Consider the following 16975-nt stretch of genomic DNA (forward strand, 5'->3'; position numbering starts at 1 on the left):
CTGCTGTCCTTCTCCTGTACTTTGTAATATTATCGATTTAGGTATCATGGAGCATTATCCTTCAAGTAGGGGTTACCATGTTTTACTAATTATTTATAACTCTTGGCACATAGTGGATCTTTTACAATTCTTGGCACATTGTTGATGTTTGGAGTGTTCATTAAGCTGTTTTGCTGAAAGGCCTGGGATTCAGTAACAGAACAGTGAGGGTACAGATGTGGCCTTGTTTTCCAAAACGCATCATTTGAAAAGGGAGTAGTTTGAACAGGTTCCACATACAATAGGTTCACACGTACAGGAGCGGGTTAGCTTAAGAAAATAATTTTCTGGAATCCACCAAAGACTCAAACCAGGACAGATGGAAAGAAAAACAAAGAGATCAAATATTTGGAAGACTGATGACTGCAATTATTCCAGAATTCAAGAAGAGTACAAGAGCTGAAATTGAAAGGGCCAGCAGGCTGTCAAATAGAATTGATATGTGTGTGTGTGTGTATATGACACACACACACTGATTACGTAAAAATTTAAGAACATCTAAGACAAAGAGAAAATTCTAAAAGCTTACCATGTAAAGTCGGAGTACCTGCAAATGAATAAAAATAAGACCAACTTCACTCTGGCTACAGCAAGACAATGTGATATAGTGTTCAGAAAGCTGAAGGAAAAGAACTTTGAACCTTAAAATTTATAGATTAAACTTTGTTTAAACATGAGGAAGAAATATACACATTTTCAGGCATACAAGATCTCAGAAAGTTTACCAGGTATTGTCCTTCTTTGGAAGAACTTTTAATGGATATATTCCAGCAAGAAAGAAAATTTACCTACAAAGAAATAAGTTATGAAAAGTGGGTACATACAAGTATTTTTCAGCCATGAAAGGGAATGAAGCATTGATAACTTGGTACAGCATGGATAAACCTTGAAAACATGCTACATCAAAGAAGCCGGACTCAAAGGTCACATATTATATGATTCCACTGATAAAAAATATCCAGAATGGGCAAATTCATCGAAACAGAGCACAAATTAATGGTCCCCATGGGTGGGGGGAGGAGGGGAGATGAGGAGTGACTGCTTAAAGGGTATGGGTTCCTTTTGGGGTGATGAAAATGTTTACTTATGGGAAGCAGACTTGGCCCAGTGGTTAGGCGTCCGCCTACAACATGGGAGGTCCACGGTTCAAACCTCGGGCCTCCCTGACCCCTGTGGAGCTGTCCCATGGGCAGTGCTGAGCGTGCAAGGAGTGCCATGCCAAGCAGGGGTGTCCCCCGCATAGGGGAGCCTGATGCACAAGGAGTGCACCCCGTAAGGAGAGCCACCCAGTGTGAAAGAAAGTGTAGCCTGCCCAGGAGTGGCACTGCACACATGGAGAGCTGACACAACAAGATGACATAACAAAAAGAAACAAAGATTCCCAGTGCCGCTGATAAGAATAGAAGCGGTCACAGAAGAACATACAGTGAATGGACAGAGAGAGCAGACAATGGGGGGATTGGAAGAAGGGGAGAGAAATAAATAAAAAATAAATCTTAAAAAAAAAAAGTTTACTTAAACTAGATAGTGGTGGTGGATGCAAAACACTGTCACTATATTAAATACCACTGAATTGGACACTGTAAAGTGGTTTTTAAAAAATGAAACAATAATCTAGTAAAGTTTCTTATTTCCTGAGGTGTAATTGTGTTTGAATAAGCAATGAAAATCAACAGCCATTTTTTAAAGAAGTGTATCTGTAATTTTGGGACAGAAATTCCAGATATACCAACTTGTGTGTGTGTGTATGTGTGTGTGTGTGTTCACTCTATTAGGAAAAGAGGGAAAGAGATAAGAGAATATTAAAGATTCAGGGAAGACACAGACATTGACAAGCTTTAAAACAATGATAAGGAAAAAAGAATATGCACGGGTCTTAAGTTGGAAGTAACAACCAGGAGAATAAAAATAGAACCTAGAGTTGTCAATTTGTTTGAAAAAATGTTAATATATACATTAGGAGTCAAGACAGGGAAAAAAAAAAGCCAAGGAGAAGAGCATGAAAAATGGAAAATACAGAACAATAACAAAAATAAGAGGTATTACTCTGGTCTTCTAATTTTTCTTTTTGCTTGTGTATCCCTTAAAATATTTTGAAAAATTATGCATCCCCTTGTATATTTTTAAGATGGCATCTATAGTTTTTCAAGTTTAAATGGTTGAAAAAGATGTAATATGTAGAAACAACATATAATGTATGAGCTTTAAATGTTAACTAAATTTGTAAATGCAATTTAAAATGTAAGCAGAATCTGTTTCAATTTATGAACAAGTTTCCTCTGTAAAACCATTCAGTCAAATCAGATTTAAGGTTTGACCTAATTTTTCAACTCAAATTTTTCAACTGCTTATGCAGATCACTGTGTAAGCCATACTTCTGAATTCTTAAAACAATGATTAAACAGAAGGCCAAACAATCCAATTAGAAATGGGCAAAGGATCTGAAAAGAAATTTCCCCAAAGAAGATATGCAATTGGACAACAAGTACATGGAAAGATGGCTGACATCATTAGTCAACAGGGAAATGTAAACCAAAACTGCAAGGAGATATCACGTCACACCAACTGGGATGGCTATAACTATAAAAATGGAAAATACAAGTGTGCGTAAGGCTGGGGGAAATTGAAACCTACATATGTTGCTGGTGGGAATGTGAAATGGTGCAGTCACTGTGATAAACAGTTTGGTGGTTCCTCAAAAAGTTAAACACAGAATTATCATATGACGCAGAAATTCCACTCCCAGGAATATATCCCCAAAGAATTGAAAACAAATATATGTACATGCATGCACACAGCAGCACTTCTCAAATAGCCAAAAGGTAGAAATAACCCAAACGCCTATCAATGGATGAATGGATAAACAAATTGTGATACATGCATACAACAGAATATTATTCAGCCATAAAAAGGAATCAAGTACTGATACATGCTACTAGAACAAACCTCAGAAACATTAAGTGCAAGAAGCCAGACACAAATGGTAACATATGATTCTATTTATATGAAATATCTAGAATAGTAAATCCATAAAGATAGAAAGCAAATTGGTGGTTGCCAGGGGATAGAGGAAAGGGAGAATGGGTATAATGGCAAAAAAATAAATTAAATGTGGTACCTTGTCATCCTGCCTGGCTTAGTAATAAGTTTCCCTTTTTAGCATCCACCCCAGTTGGCCCTGCGCTAGGCATAAGTGCAAACAGCAAGGCCTGTACCTCTGTGGTTTGGAAGATAAGCTTTTGCCCTTTTAAGAACCATACTTTACTAGCAGGGCAGGTACTTTCAGATAGCTTGGATGATAAGAAGCTGCCCTCAGAATCTCCAAATGGCCCTTGGTTTCTGCTTTCTGTGCTGAATGGTTTGTAACTGCCAATTACCAGGATCTACAGGAAAGCCCTAGCTCTCCCCTCTGGGTAACTACTAATAAAGTCAAGAGCCCAGATCCACATTTGCTCTTCCTCCCCCCTCCTCCACGAACTCTTGCAGGAGACTAGGTTATGTAAGTGGGGGTGGGAGGGGGGGGTTTCCACTGCCCTCATTCTCCCTTCTCCCCCTCCAGGGCCTTTGATCTAACAGAGCTGTCCTTTCATGTATTCTTGGCTCATCACCCAAAGAACTTTCACTTAACATCCAAAATAATGGGGAGTAACAGCTTAATGGTTACGAGGTTTCCTTTCGGGGTGATGAAAATGTTTTGAAATTAGAGGTAGTAAGGTGTACAACATTATGAATGTACTAAATCTCATTACATTGTTCATTAAACAGGGTTTATTTTACGTGAATTTCATCTCAATAAAAAGATAAACTCAGATTAGCTAGATGAGTCTATGCCATGAATTTGGAGGCTAGCTGAAATAAGACCTACCATCTTCACTATAGCTCTCTTAGAGGCAATGAATCATAGTTAAGACTTGAAAAGGGTATGTGATAGGAAGAGCAACTGTAGAAGGTGATATGAGAATGAACAACCAAGAGCTCACAGGCACATTTTTAGACCAATGGGTATTAGGTTATAATATATATGGAAATGGGAAATTAGGAAACTGATTCCTTTAAAACTACCCTTGCCAATGTATCCCCAGGAAGTCTTTATGTACTCCCAGGAATAAATGTGCCCCAATTTAAAGACGCTGTGCTAATGTAATAGTACCATACTATAAATGGATTAAAGTCACTGGTCAAAAGTCATGGACTGTTGGATCCAATGAAATACAAGAACCAGAGTTATGGGATCTACGCAAGACAGTTGTTTTGAACAATGACTTGTTTTTGTTCTCAGCCTTAATGCCCTCATTTAACATGAAGAAGCCAAGGCCATGTGAAAGAAAAAGACCTGCTCAAGGTCTCAAAACAGTGGTTGCAAAATTGAGTTTGGAAACCAAGCCTCTTGATGCTTAGTCCAGGATGCCTTTCTATATTGTTTGTCAAAATTCTTAATTAACATTGTGTTTGCTGAAGAATGAATAACCAAATGCCTCCTTATATAAACAGTCTCCTGGGTTTGGTTTTTCAGTTTTGCTGTCTCAGAGGTCTTTAAAGAGAAAGGAATCCGAGAATTTGACATTTTAATTCTTGTTTTTTCAATGAAAATGTGGACAAAGACACCAAACCAATCTGAAGATTTTATTTCTTCTCTGAGCTGCTTCTAGGTGACCTATTGTTCTATTTAGGCTGGAAATAAACCTGGATTTCATTAAATTTGGGAAATGGCTAGAGCAAGAAGTTGTCAAGAATACGTAAGATCACTGGTGTCCACAGTGGCCTCAGAGATTTCCACGAATCCACTGATTCATCCCATAATTCATTTTACCAATTACCCACAAACAGAGACACACAGGGAAAACAAACATCACTGACTATTTAGTCTCAGTGATATGCCCTGGGCAGGACAGAGGTGGGAAACTAATGATGTAACACTGCAGTTCACACATAGTCCCCTCACCCAGCTCCTCCTATGGGCAGTGTGCCATAGAGAACGCCGGGAAACCCAACTCCCGGTCCCAGCTCCACCTCTCTGAGCGTCTGTTCACCTACAATAAAATGGGAGTCATAATCCCAGGCTTTCTACTTGGCAGAGTTCTGGTGAGGAGCAAATGAGAAAATGGATGTGAAAAGTTATTCCGCAAACTAAAAAATACTCTATCTATACGAGAGATTTATTCATTTAACAAACGTGTTGGGCACCTACTAAATGACACACCATGCAGAACACCACGGATTCAAGTTAAATAAATAAAATGCAGTCCTTGCCCTCAAAAAGATGAAGTATATAATACAATACGGTGAGTACAATGATGGGGTAATGGCAGGGAGAGATGGAGAGGGTCCTCCAATCAGCCTGGACAGTTGGAAAAGATGACCGTGAACAGGCAGCAAGCAGAGTATTAAGGCAGGAGAAGGATTATGTACTAGATCCTAGAAAGTACTTCACACTCGAGTCAGCCCCATGGATTGTTATTACTACCCCTATTGTACTACATCAGCAGAGACTTCCGATGGGGGATGGGGATGATTTAACCGCCAGAGGACACTGGGCAATGTCTGGGGACATTTTTGGCTGTTATAACAGGGAAGGCCAGGGATGCTGCTACACATCGTGCAATGCACAGGACAACCTCCCACCACAGAGAATTCACTGGTCCCCAATATCAATCATGCTGAGGCCAGGAAGACTGCTGTCAAGGAAACAGATACCCACAGAGGGAAGCTACCAGCCGAAACGTCCACAGGAAGGCATGGCTGGGCTGCAACATGAACTGAGATCTCTTGGGACTTAGCACCTCGCTCAGGTTTCCCAAGGTATTGCCATATGTAGGCTCTACCTGGTGGCCTAAGGAAAGAGCAGGAAAGGTGATGACTGATGCTGCAAGAAAAACTCAAATCCTAATACAAGCACTCCAACTGCAGACTAAAACAGAGAGGGAAGAAAGGAGAGAAAAAAAAAAGAGGGGGCAGTTGTCAGTATATTTTTGATGCCCAGACAGAACATTAGTGATCTGCATTTAAAGAAGCAAGTTTCATACGCTTTGTCCACTCCCATGCCAGCGAGGCAGGAAACACAAAGCTAAGTATTTTTATTTTCTGAAGCCTAGAAAAGTGAAATGCTTTACCCAAAGTCACATACTTTTTTAACAGATGCAGAAGTGAAATGTAAATATTCTTTTAGGTAATCCAGTGCCCTACGCCAGCTGGCTGTTCCCTGAACCCCTGTAGCCCAAGCAGGTAGAAGAGGCATCTCTATCTAAAAGGGCTCTCCTGTGGCCTAAAGGAGACAGCATGTGACCAGGCAGGGGACATGGTGCTGGCCAAAGGGGCAAGCACGCAAAGCCTTCTGATCAAAGGAAATGATATGCAAGAGGCCTGGGGATGCAGATGTGCAGGACTGGGCTCTGCTCTGTGTATCGGAGACCAGGCATGGCTCTTTAGGCTCGGCGCCTGCCTCTCTAGGCACCAGTGCCGGCCTGACAATGAAACTGTCTTTAAGCACACTCCTGCTCTAAAGAATGACTGCGGTCTATATAAAACATCTCTTCCTAAAATTGAGATGCTGTTTTTAAGTGTGGCCCAAAAAAGCAGTTACTAGCAGCAAGTATAGCTCAGTTTCTTAGGCTGGGTTGAGGGGAAATGTAATTACTTTTTTAATGAATTAATTTTCAAAAAAACGGAGCCCTTTAAAAATATCTTTGTCCAAATTTCCTGATGCTTTTAAAAGAAAATTTGCTGCTCACTGATTTAATTTGCTATCATGCTACCATGGTCTTAGGAAGCGTGGCTCCACCGCAACCCTGGAGGCAGCAGGGCTTGCTCCCTGGCCATGCTGAGGCGGCCTTGCGCAGCCTTCAGAATGGAGGGTCTTCTGGGATGCGCACTGAGCGTGGGGGTCAGGAGAGAAACTCAACTTGCTCTACTACCTTGGGCAAACCACTTACCCTTCCTCATCTTTAAAATGAGGGGTCTGGACTAGAGGGCCACCTGAGCACTCCCGGCACTGACTCCCTAAAACGATTCGATGCCTCAGCTTGTCTGGGTCTAGGTTTCTTCCTCTGACTCTGCTTATAAATTAACGAACAGGCAGCTGCAGCAAAACGATGGCACAGCAGCAGGACTGTGAAGGTGGTGCACAGTGGACAGGGCTGCAGTGGCCGATCCCCTGGGCCGCCTCACCTGTCCCATGTGTTTGGAGCTGTTCAAGAGGCCAGTGCAGGGCGGTGGACTTGGCTCAGTGGTTAGGGCATCTGCCTACCACAAGGGAGGTCCGCGGTTCAAACCCGGGGCCTCCTTGACCCGTGTGGAGCTGGCCCATGCGCAGTGCTGATGCGCGCAAGGAGTGCCCTGTCACGCAGGGGTGTCCCCCGCGTAGGGGAGCCCCAAGCGCAAGGAGTGCGCCCCGTAAGGAGAGCCGCCCAGCGTGAAAGAAAGTGCAGCCTGCCTAAGAATGGCGCTGCCTACAGGGAGAAAATAACACAAGATGATGCAACAAAAAGAAACACAGTTTCCCGTGCTGCTGACACAACAGAAGCAGACAAAGACGACGCAGCAAACAGACACACAGAACAGACAACTGGAGGGGGAAGGGGGGAAATAAATAAATCTTAAAAACAAAAACAGAAACAGTTTAAAAAAAAAAAGGCCGGTGCAGGTGTCCTGAGGACACGTCTTTTGCTCTGCATGCCTGCACGAATGTCTGGAGCTGAAGAAACCTGTCTGAGGGGTGTGGCGCAGTGCTTGGCACCTGGCATCTGAGCCACAGAGCTCAAGCAGCAGATCGAGAGCACAGACTTCTTATCATGACTGCCATAAAATTTCCTATCCAGGATCCGGGCTCATGCGGCTATCTGTTGCAAATACCAGAATTACATCATAGATGGTGTGAAGGCTACCATGAAGGATGAATCTCTTCAGCCAAGGAATATCTCAAACCATTAGACCTTTCCTTGCCCTCACCGCCTGAGAAGAACTTTGATCAGGAAGGACTTGGGGAACACTACAAATCATCCCACAGCACAGATACCAGATTTGTGATTTGTCCCATCTGTGCCTTGACGCCCTGGGGAGACCCCAGCTACCACAGTGCCAACTTCATTGAACATATCCAGCGCCGGCACCGGTTTTCTTATGACACTTTTACGCATTACGATGTGGATTAAGAGGACATGATGAATTGGGTGTTGCAGCACTCCATCATCGATTAGTGAGTACAGGCTCTGTCATCTGTCTTGTGCTCCAAAGCTTCCATTCATTACGTTTTGTTTTTTTAAAAAAAGGATTTATTTATTTCTCTCCCCGCCCCCCCCCCCCCACTGTCTGCTCTCTGTGTCCATTTGCTCTGTGTACTTCTATGTCCACTGGTATTCTCATCTGGCGGCACTGGGGATGTTTCTCTTTTTTTTGTTGTGTCAACTTGCTGCATCAGCTCTTCATGTGTGTGGCACCACTCCTGGGTGGGCTGCGGTTTTGTGCGGGGCGGCTCTCCTTGTGCAGGGGCTACTCCTTGCTCGGGGGCACCCTTACGTGGGGAATCCCTGCATGGGCCAGCACTCCTTGCGTGCAGCCGCACTGTGCGTGAGCCAGCTCACCACACCAGGAGGCCCTGGGTATCGAACCCTTGAACCTCCTATATGGTAGGCAGATGCTCTGTTGAGTTACATCTGCTTCCCTCATTACATGTTAACATGAGACATTTGACTCATACACTTTAAACGTACAACAGACCTAGGATTGAGCCATAGCATTAAGGTCAGGGGAATAGGGTCCCCAGCTCAGAGCCCTCTTTTTTCTTTGGGCTCCTGCCAAAGCTGTTTTTCCCCACTGTTAACCTTGTTTGTCACATGGTCTAGCCTTTTATTCATCCTCAGCAACTTCCTAGAGGTACGCTGGAAGAGAATGCAGTTTCTCCACCTGTTCCTGTGTCCCACTTGTTTCTCCCATCCAGTGTTCATCTCTCAGATCCTCCAGGGCAACCAGGATCTTTTCTGGGTCACGAACAGCACAAATGAGACAAGTGTCTCCTTCCCTAGTACCTGAGATAGGTGAGCTCTGGTGGGGGCACACTGGTCTATGATGAAACTCCCAGCATACCAAGGCACTTCTAGTTAGTTTATCATTGGCAGCAGGTGCCAGAAGCTGGGATTACCATTCTAGGGAGCATTTCAGAAGTCCTGCTGGGATGAATATTCTGATGAATAGCAATGGTCTGATGCTGGAAGTTTGGATTAGTGATATTTTCCTATACACCCTTAAAATTAACTGGTTCAGTCAAATGCCTGTATGGTGCTTTTTAAAGATAAGGTATAACCATATATTATTAGTGAAAATAGGTGCTTCTAGGTTAGGAAAGTTAAAAACTAATGTATCTGTAAGTGGGGAGGAGGTGCCCTAAGCAGTAGGAGGGCCCTAGCTTTTAGGTTCTGATTTTCAAGCCAATGAGGTACTTCTGAATGTCTGTTACACCTCTTTATTTGGGGTTTGCTTACGTTCTCATTCCTGAAGTTGAAAAGGAGTCCTCAATAAGAAGGAAACTAGGAGACTCCAGTGGATACTGCTTCTTTTATCTTCTATTTGGTGACTTAGATTAAACTTAGTATTGTTTTTCTGTCACAAATGGTTTCATATGATTTCAACCTGCAAATGGATTTGAAACCTGATTTCTAAACACAAAGAGAAGTTAAAGGAGATCTGATATCACATCCAGTTGTCTCACATAATAAGATAGACAATTCATAAAGGCAAAACACATCTCCTGATGAGCAGCTGTTAACAAAAGAGATCTCCTGGAAACCTGCTTTGGTAATAGATCAAGACATTTGAAGTTAAAGGTATTTCATAAACAGAGATTTAAAAAAAAGGCTAAAAAGCTGTCAGCCTAACTGTAGGAGCAGAATCTCTGATCAACCAGAAGACATATGGGAATTAGGTCTGTTTTTTCACATCCAACTCCAGTCAGCAGCTGAGGCTGCACATGGTGGAGGGCTGTGGGCCTTCCCCTGCCCGCCAGGAAATAGCTGCAGTGACTGGTCATCAGTGGAGACTGCGCCCATTTGGGGCAATAAGTTTTTCTAATGTGCTGTTGTTTGGGAGGACCCAAATGTTAAGATCAGCTTCTCCATTATAATTTCTGGAAAAAGTTCACTGAAAATTCCTGGAGTCGACACTGATATGAACTAAATAAGAAGAATAAATGCATGAAGTTAAAACCTAGAGTACAAGTTATTAGGAGATAAGAGGAGGGCTGAGAAGAACTACTAATGCTAATTTAACTTGACTGTAAAAGTGTGGAAATGGATAGAGTTGATGGTAACATATTATAGTGAGTAGCCGCTAGTTTATAAATGGAAGTGTGGCTGAAAAGGGTAGTCTACAGGTGTGTATTAGTCAGCCAAAGGGGTGATGACGCAAAATACCAGAAATCTGTTGACTTTTATAGAGGGTATTTATTTGGGGTAGAAGCTCAGTTACCAGTCCATACAGGATAAATTACTTCCCTCACCAAAGTCTGTTGTCAAGTGTTAGAGCAAGATGTTTGCTGACATAGAGCCACCTTCTTCCTCTGAAGGTTCCGTGGTCCCAGCTTCTTCCAATATCAGCTGTAGGTCATCGGGCTGTCTAGGCTTTGTCTCTCTCCCCAGGGCTTGATTCTCTCCGGGCTCAGGCTTGCGTCGCCCCACAAGGTCAGCTGTAGACTATCAGGCGAACAGCTGGTCTCTCTTCCCAGGGAGCCTCTGCTGTGTCTGTGGAGCCATCTCTATTCCCCTATGTTCTTGTTCAGTGTGTTCACTTCCCAGGCTCCAGCTCAAACTTCCTTCTCTGTAGTGCGGTTTCTCTATGAGTCCCCACCCACCAAAGGGGCAGGGATGCAACGTCCTACAGATGTGGCCCAATCAAAGCCTCACTCATTATTTAATCAAGTAAAAGTGAAACCTCTGAATCCAGAATAATCTAATATGCCTGGAGAGACAGATCAGTTTACAAACATAATCCAGTATCTATTTTTGGAATTTATACACAATATCAAACTGCCATAGGATATAAATGTGTATTGAAAGAAAGCTAGAGAATAATCTAGGGACTGAATAATACAGTGAACCCAGAGGTGGATGAGAATTGTGGTTGATGGTACAGATGCAAGAGCGTCCTTCTGTGAGTTAGAATGGATGTATGCCACTATTGCATGGTGGTGGGAATGTGGAGAAGCATGCGGAAAATACAATTGGTGTGACCAATGGACTGGGGTTAACAGCAATACTGTAATATTTTTCATCAATGCCAAAGATATACTGTATTCATAAAGGGGAGACATAGAGAAAGTGTGCAAAATGTATGCCATGGACAATGGCTGGTGGTAAAAGTCTGATGCTATTATCTCATAATCTGTAGATTAACAATATTCCACCATGGTGTGTGTGTTGAAGGGTTGTTGTATGGAAATTCTACATATATGCATGATTGTTCTGTAAGTTCACAACTTCTGTAATAAAAATACATTTTAAAAAATTCCTGGAGTTGAGATTATCTTTGTAAAGTTTGGAGGAAAATTTGACAAAACCTTTCTTTGAGGGAAATGATTAGAGCATGTCCCTCTCGCTAGTGGTACAGAGAACTTGACTTATTTTCTTCTATTACGTATACTTCATCTATTTCTAATAAGATGACTTCCCAGAAAGCAAAATCTATAATGTTCTGGCTTTTAAAAGGTAAAATAAATTCCATAATTTATCCAACTGGTAAAAAAAAAAAAAAGAACAGGAAAGATTCTTAGAAAGTAGAACATTTCACTTGTCAGAGAAGCTTGTCAGAAGTGTGAAGCGTGGCTGGCGTTTCTCTATTAGTAATACTTGGCATCATTCATTCTGAGGTCAGTTTACGCTAATGCATAGGGATTTCTAGCTGTAATTACACCTAAGGGATTTTAACTCACTGGTGTGTCGGGAAAGTACAGAAAATTGCATTGCCAGTAATTATTAGGAAGTATCAAAGTCTGCAAGAGTTACATTTTTCCCCTTTCCAAAGCCAATTCAAAGTTATCCCTATGTCAGCAGTATGATACTTACTAACTTGTGTTGTGATATGATCTTTTCAGTAGAGAGGGAGAATTACAGTCTGCACAAAGTCGAGTATGTATCTAGTAGGTGAAAGCCACCACCTGACAGTCATTTCCTGGTTTGGGGGATTCCCTTCAATGTCCTATAACCTGAATTCCACTTCATTTTAATCAGTGTGGATCTAGCTAACAGACTTCATGGTTAAAAGGTTTTTTTAAAAATCATATCATCCTGGCCCGGAGTCTATGAACTTGCATATTTGTTTTTAAAATCTTTTCATCCTAACATGCATGTCTATCAGCTGAGCTTTGTTTCCTTTGGATGAAGGTTTTAGCAGAAACGTCTCAAAGCCACTGGCCTGGAAGTCACTTACTGAATGGTGCTCAGCTTCTCCTTTTATCAGACCCTCAAAGAGTTCATACCAAAGCCATAAACTCTAGCTGTCCACAAAACATTTCAACTCTTGCTAGAAATTGTTGCCAACATTACCCAACTCCTCTATTTCCTACTCAAACCTCAGTCTCCTTTACAACTCTGAATTTATGGTCAGTAAATTTGTCCTTAATCAAGGTCCCACCCAAACTCATTCAGAAGAGATGTCTCTAGGAACTCTGCAAGGGGAATGTGGAAGGGAAGACACACCAGTCACATTCATCTGTAAATGCTGCCAGCTGCCCTCAGGGCCACCTCAGCATATGTCAGCTAAAGCAGACCCAATTGCCACTAGGTGTGTGGTGGATACATAACTCCTAAGAGATGTTAGCATGACAGCAAATAAATCAATCATCAGGGATGGCCCTCTAGAGATCTGAGAATCCACAAACTTCCTTGTCAGTGTACTTTGGTTCCCAATAGGAATTCCACAACTCTTAATGATCCTGAACCACCAAAGCACTTGGAAAGATACAAGAAGGGGCTCTTCATTCATGTATTCAATCAACATCCAAGACAACACTATGTGCTAAGTGCTGTGTATTAGGCAGAGTGGGCAAGAGAGAGCAGTTTCAACTGGAGGGATCCAGGAAGACTGCATGAAAGAGGAGGCATTTGTGCTTGTTTGTTTGTTACCAGACCTTTATGTCTGGGAAGGCTTTTTGACAAGTAGATGGGGGAAAGGTTTTGAAGGTGGTAAAAGGCAGACATGGAGGTAAAGGACCTCTTCAGGAAGCAAAGATCTGTTTGACTAGAAGTGCTTAAATCCTGGTACTCCCCAAACAGCAAAGGCCCTGCACAAGTCTCATCCCTTTAATCCTGGCAAAGTGAACTTTCTAAGCTCAGACTGAATGACACCATTTATCCACTCAAAAATCTGAAATGGTTTCCCAGTGTCTGTAAGATAACATTAAAACCCCGCCTTAAGCTGGCATTCAAGGCTCTTCCCACGTGGCCTCAGGCTACCCTTTAAAACTCATTTCCTACTGTTTCCCAAAGGACCCCCCAAGTCAGGGAGGCAGAGTTGCCAACTGAAAACAGGGCAGAGGGTCACAAAGACCTGGGTTCAAATCCCAAACCTTTCTCATATCCAGACATGCCAAACTCCTCAATGTTTCTTGACTCTGTCACCGCGGTCTCTGGCGGAATGGCTCTACCACAGCAAGGTCCTCTACAGATCCCTGCCTGGCCGCACCTCCTCCGGCTCCTGTCAAATCCATGTTCAATGCTTCTGTAGGACAGAGCTCATTAAAGACGTCCTTTAATGGACTGTTTATGGGACTGCTCCACTACCAAACTGAGCAAGTCTTAGAGAGAGGTCTTTGTAGCCACAGGTCTGCACATGTACTATTGATGCATAAAAAGAGGATTACTGGAAGGTGGAAAGTTGATGTGAGAGAAGCTCACATTATGGTGGAAATACCCTGACCCTGGAATCAGAAGACCTGGGTCCAAGTCTGAGCTCTGTCCACTTGTAACAGTGGGATACCTGTCTAGACCTGGGCCTATTTCATCACCTCTAAGAACACGTGAGTGGTCATCATGCTGCCATAGTAAGCAGAGAGGGTAGGAGATAATGGACTTGAAAGCCACAGGTATACTGGAAAGCACACTATGAATATGAGGGTTATTTTTATCTCAAAGAACTTCCCATAGCCTGGCATTTGGGTAGTGACTGTCAATGAAAGCTTACCACTGGGGGAACAGATGTAGTTCAAGTGGTTGAACGCCTGCTTCCCAAGTAAGAGGTCCCAGGTTTGATCCCGATACCTCTTAAACAAACAAACAAATAAAAAAACCAAAAAAACGAACTCTCATTGGGAAGCAGATGTAGCTCAGTGGTTGACTGCCTGCTTCCCATGTACGAGGTTTTGGGTTCAATCCCCAGTACTGCCTAAAATTAACAATAAAAAAAAACCTTACTTCTGGGTGCTTACCCTGAGATCCTGAAGAAGGCCAGACCAATTCCACGTTTATGTGTGAGCATTTTCTATAATGTTTTAAGTTGGGGACACCCTTTCTGTGGCCCAAAGGGAAGCATGCTGGCCTCAGAGTCCTGAGACTTGGGCCACCAGTCCTGGCTCTGTGCTCAGTGGTCTGGGAGCCTTGGACATGGGTCTCTGTGCCTGACCACCAGTCCGGGCCTCAGTGCCCCCTATGAGTATGTGAGGGATGTTCAGGTGATTGTGAAGCCTCCTACTGCTGGCTTCTATTGCTAGGCTGACCAAATTAAGACCACCTCTAGGTGGGCTCCCTCTTTTCAGGGCCCTTTCCCTTCCTTGGTTAGCCACAACCCTCCCCACTCGGAGTTCACAGCTGGCTTTAATTACATCGTCGGAGGCGCACCAACCTCTGCGACTGCACTCAGCTCTTTGGCTGGAGTTACTCTTTCATCTTCCCTATTCCTAGCCTTTTTCCAATATTTTCTATGTTAATCAACACTACCACAATTCATTTGGCAAGCAATCTGGAAATCTCTTCCCTATCCCTCCTGTTTATATTCAATTATTCACCAAGCACTGAAAACCCAGGTCAAATCTTAGCAGGTCTCACCTGGACTAATTCAAAGGCTTCCTACCTGGCTTCCCAGCCTTTAGTTATATCTCCTTCAAATCCACTGCCACATAGCTCTAAGAGTAATCTAGATAAAAGCAAAACTGATGGTCATTTACTCCTACAAAACTTCAAAAAGACCCACCTCCGTGGGACCATGGGTCTCCCTGGGCTGGCTCTGCCTCAACACTGACGAGCCATGCTACACCGAGGAGCTCCTCACCCGAGTAGACTCCAGGCTGTTTCTCCCGTTCAGGCTGGAAAGCCGGTGCCCACTTGGGATAGCTCCTGCTGATTTGTGAGGACACAGTGTAGGTTTTGTCTTCTCCAGGAAGCTGTGCACAACTCACCAACCCCACCCGTGCATGGATATCCAGCCTTGTCTAGGTTTGTCTGTGGCACTTCACTGATGACACTGTAATTACAATGATCTATTTCTAGGCCTCTCTTTGCACTGTGGGCTCCTAGGGGACAAGTACCATGTCTTCCACAGTGCCTGATGGCTGACTGAAGTGTTCAATCCACGTTTCCCTTCAAGCCTTCAGGTGAAGCTTTCTGCACAGTCTTAACAAGTGATTCTGGAGCAAGGGTTTGTTGTTTAAGCTTAAGCCAAAACTACTATGTTTAAGAAATGTTGCATGTCATAAAAATTAAATATTTTAAAAGCCTGCAAGTAAAATATCTCCCTCCTATCCCAGCCCCCTCCAGAGGCAACTTCTCTTGCGAGTCTCTTGTATATTCTCTCTCGACTAGCCTAAGCACATTCACACCTGTGAATCCCCCACCGCCCCCCTTGCAAATGGGCACATACCATAAGTACTGTTCTTTACCTTTGTACGAAGAGGGTTTCCCAACCCAAGATGCACAGATGGGTTTTGGAGATTCATAAAGCCCCTGAAGGGAAGTGGACTTTGCCCAATTGATAGGGCGTTCCGTCTACCACATGGGAGGTCCGCGGTTCAAACCCTGGGCCTCCTTGACCCATGTGGAGCTGGCCCATGCGCAGTGCTGATGCACACAAGGAGTGCCCTGCCACGCAGGGGTGTCCCCCGCATAGGGGAGCCCCATGTGCAAGGAGTGCACCCTGTAAGGAGAGCTGCCCAGCACGAAAAAAAAAGTTTAGCCAGCCCAGGAATGGCACCACACACACGGAGAGCTGACAGCAAGATGACGCAACAAAAAAGAGACACAGATTCCTATGCCGCTGACAACAACAGAAGTAGACAAAAGAACACGCAGCGAATGAACACAGAGAACAGACAACTGGGGTGGGGGGGAATGGGAGAGAAATAAATAAAAATAAATCTTAAAAAAAAAAAAAAAAAGTCCCTGAAATGACATGCAACACTGTGGTTCAAGCACCATCAAAGGATGTATTAACAACTTCCATCCACTCTTCTGCAAAGAGATCTTCCCACCAGAAAACGCCTACGAATTGGCCCTGAGCCCTGTGATAGCTCTCTAAGTGTTATAATGGTATATTCATCCTGTCGGAGACCACTGAGCTCACAGGTGACTGAGTTTAAGGAAGTAGCATCTCCAGTGTGATCTTGTCAGTAACAGAGAAACAAGGAGCAAGTCACAGAGTAATTTGAAACTACCATTATCAATGCAAATCTAATATGGGAGAAAGAATACTCCATAAATCTGGAAATTCTATCTGGCCCAGCACTTTTAAATGCATTTGCCAAATGCATCCATGTCACAGAGATTCTCTGTGTTAGTATAACTTTCAAAGTCTCAGTTTATCAGGATTCCAGAGCTACAGCGTCTGACAGGATGGGCCACATGTGGCCACTAAGCACTCGAGATGTAGCCAAATGGAGAAGTGCAATCAGGGTAAGACACACACCATTCACAACTGATTCAAAAGATTGCGTTAAAAAAATAATGGAATAGGGAAGTGGATTTGG

At 43.3% G+C, this 16975-nt stretch overlaps 1 protein-coding gene and 1 pseudogene across 9 annotated transcripts in view; one reads left to right on the plus strand and one right to left on the minus strand.

Annotated features, from left to right (window-relative positions):
* The window catches only part of EVL (Enah/Vasp-like), a 207701-nt gene that overhangs the window by 116288 nt on the left and 74438 nt on the right, over positions 1-16975 (minus strand). The gene's annotated exons all lie outside the window — the stretch shown is intronic.
* On the plus strand, positions 7128-8231 carry LOC139438069 (E3 ubiquitin-protein ligase RNF114 pseudogene; annotated as a pseudogene).

Source organism: Dasypus novemcinctus, chromosome 3 (genome assembly GCF_030445035.2).
Source record: "Dasypus novemcinctus isolate mDasNov1 chromosome 3, mDasNov1.1.hap2, whole genome shotgun sequence".
Lineage (NCBI taxonomy): Eukaryota > Metazoa > Chordata > Mammalia > Cingulata > Dasypodidae > Dasypus > Dasypus novemcinctus.